General features: G+C 40.8%; 1 pseudogene; it reads right to left on the reverse strand.

Moving 5' to 3' along the window:
• Positions 1-212: 212 nt before the first annotated feature.
• Positions 213-964, reverse strand: LOC116872422 (annotated as a pseudogene).
• Positions 965-3,275: the final 2,311 nt, after the last annotated feature.

Genomic DNA, 3,275 nt, shown 5'->3' on the forward strand with positions numbered 1-3,275 from the left:
AAGTGAAGTGGTAGTAGAGTGGACTTTGATGGGGGACAGAGATTTAGAAATTTAACTCTGCTCTATCTTTCTCAAGAAGCATGTGGGGTTTAAGGGTTTACTCATGTATAGCCAAAGTTTCAGTTCCTTTTCCATTTCTTTTTTTTGTTGTTGTTAATTTTTTTTTTTTTTTTGGATGTATGATCTTATGTATTTGTTACTCTTAGAAAATCTCATTTCTGATTGCACTCAGGCTTAGAGATAAAAGCTCTCAAAGAGGACAGCCTCTGTTTCTTGGTAATCTGATCCTGGAGTTTTTCTTTGGCTTCCTACATTCTCTTGGCCAAAAGTTTAATATATTCTGCAGCCTTTTTCTTATTTTTCTAAGTACTCTGTTTCTTTATGGCAATACATCAGTGTTTGTACTGGAGGACACCTGGAGAAACAAGATGCTGAATCTTGGGTGCTTTGCTTCTAGAATTCTTCTTTGTTTAGGGGCTTTCTCACAACATAATGGTAGGCATCATTTTCTTTAGAGAGTTTGAAATGTTTATGGGTTCTGCTAGGTCTTTTGGGCCGTAGGTGATGAAGCACAGTAGTATCAGTGAATCCAGAAATATCCCCCCAACCCCCACTTTTTTTTTCTTACAATGACCAAGTTGAGAACATTGAGATTGGCACCCACAGTTCAACCCTGAACAGACTTGTGCTTTCTTTCTCTAGTCCTTCTTGATCTGTAGCAAGAGTGCCCCTTACTCAGCAGCAGGCAGACACTATCATGGGTCAAGATATCTTCTTTCATGGGGAAGTCTTGCTTGTCATTGCCACCACTGATTCAGACCACGTAACATTTCCACTCTTCACCCCAAGCATCAGCAGCAACTTCTGTGACCATATGCTTCTCATAAAAGGTACAGTTTATGTTCATTGTCCACTTCAATGAGTTTCTGGCATCAGGACCTGGGAAAGAAATGTTCAGCTTCATCCTAACACAGTCTACCACCTCCAAGGTACCATGAAAAAAACCTCTTTCAATAATTCTTGAAGCTAGTTTTGCAAAACTAAGAATCAGATTGAAATCCATCACATGTTATTGTAATTAAGCTACAAAAATTAAATTATTGAAACATTTTTTTAAAAAAAGTAGAATGGAATTGCTTAGTAATGAATGTATTTCACTTTCCACATTAGTTATCTTTTAAAATTTTATATGCTTTTTACCTCTTATTCTAAGTATCTCTTAGTTTGGGGACAATCATTCAATTGATTTTAGTAATGTATATTGTCCCTATCAAAGGTGATGTTCGATGCAGTTTAGAGCTTAATTGGACAGATATTTATGGTCTTATTGACTTGCAAATAAAAACTTGTTATCCAAAAACATTTATAATGTGATGTTAGGTTTAAGAAGTGATGATGTTGAGGGAGGAGTCAAGATGGCGGAGAAGTAGCAGGCTGAGACTACTTCAGGTTGCGGGAGATCAGCTAGATAGCTTATCTAAAGATTGCAAACACCTACAAATCCAACGGGAGACCGAAGAGAAGAAGAACAGCAATTCTAGAAACAGAAAATCAACCACTTTCTGAAAGGTAGGACTGGCGGAGAAGTGAATCCAAAGGGACGGGAAGATAGACCCTGGGGGGAGGGGCCGGCTCCCGGCAAGCGGCGGAGCAACGGAGGACAAAATCAGGACTTTTAACAGTCTGTTCCGCTGAGGGACATCGCTCCAGAGGCTTAACCAGGGTGAAGCCCACGCGGGGCCAGTGTGGCCTCAGGTCCTGCAGGGTCACAGAAGGATCGGGGTGTCTGAGTGTCGCAGAGCTTACAGGTATTAGAACCAGGAAGCCGGCTACAGAGACAGAGCCGAGGAGTGAGCTCACAGCTCGGGCTTACCTTGAACCGGTAGCAGGCTCGGTCAGCTCGGAGCGCGGCCGGAGGCCAGGCAGACGGGAGTAATTTGGCGCTGTTCTCTGAGGGCGCACTGAGGAGTGGGGCCCCGAGCTCTCGGCTCCTCCGGGCCGGAGACTGGGAGGCCGCCATCTTCATTCCCGTCCTCTGGACTCTACGGAAAGCGCTCAGGGAACAAAAGCTCCCGAAAGCAAACCCGAGCGGATTACTCAGCCCAGCCCCTGGTAAGGGCAGTGCGACTCCGCCTGGGGCAAAGACACTTGAGAATCACTACAACAGGCCCCTCCCCCAGAAGATCAACAAGAAACCCAGCCAGGACCAAGTTCACTTATGAGGAGTGCAGTTTCAATACCAAGGAGAGCAGCGGAATTCCAGAGGAGGAGAAAGCAAAGCACGGAACTCATGGCTTTCTCCCCATGATTTTTTAGCCTTGCAGTTAATTTAATTTTTTTTTTCTTTTTCAATTTTTTTTCTCTTCTGCTAAATTTTTTTAACTTTTACCCTTTTCTTTTTTTAACGTTTTTAAACTAGTTTATCTAATATATATATATATATATATATATATATATATTTATTTATTTATTTATATCCTTTTTATATTTTTTTCATTATTGGTTTTCTTTTTTTATTTGTTTCTTTTTTCTTTTTTCTTTTTTTTTTTCTTTCTGAACCTCTTTTTATCCCCTTCCCCCCCTCCCACGATTTGGGATCTCTTCTGATTTGGCTAAAGCATATTTTCCTGGGGTTGTTGCCACCCTTTTAGTATTTTATTTACTTCTTCATATACTCTTATCTGGACAAAATGACAAGGCGGAAAAATTCACCACAAAAAAAAAGAGCAAGAGGCAGTACCAAAGGCTAGGGACCTAATCAATACAGACATTGGTAATATGTCAGATCTAGAGTTCAGAATGACGATTCTCAAGGTTCTAGCCGGGCTTGAAAAAGGCATGGAAGATATTAGAGAAACCTCTCGGGAGATATAAAAGCCCTTTCTGGAGAAATAAAAGAACTAAAATCTAATCAAGTTGAAATAAAAAAAGCTATTAATGAGGTGCAATCAAAAATGGAGGCTCTCACTTCTAGGATAAATGAGGCAGAAGAAAGAATTAGTGATATAGAAGACCAAATGACAGAGAATAAAGAAGCTGAGCAAAAGAGGGACAAACAACTACTGGACCACGAGGGCAGAATTCGAGAGATAAGTGACACCATAAGACGAAACAACATTAGAATAATTGGGATTCCAGAAGAAGAAGAAAGAGAGAGGGGAGCAGAAGGTATATTGGAGAGAATTATTGGAGAGAATTTCCTTAATATGGCAAAGGGAACAAGCATCAAAATCCAGGAGGTTCAGAGAACCCCCCTCAAAATCAATAAGAATAGG

The sequence above is a fragment of the Lontra canadensis genome, unplaced genomic scaffold (genome assembly GCF_010015895.1).
Source record: "Lontra canadensis isolate GAN:19392208 unplaced genomic scaffold, GSC_riverotter_1.0 scaffold29, whole genome shotgun sequence".
NCBI classification, from domain to species: domain Eukaryota; kingdom Metazoa; phylum Chordata; class Mammalia; order Carnivora; family Mustelidae; genus Lontra; species Lontra canadensis.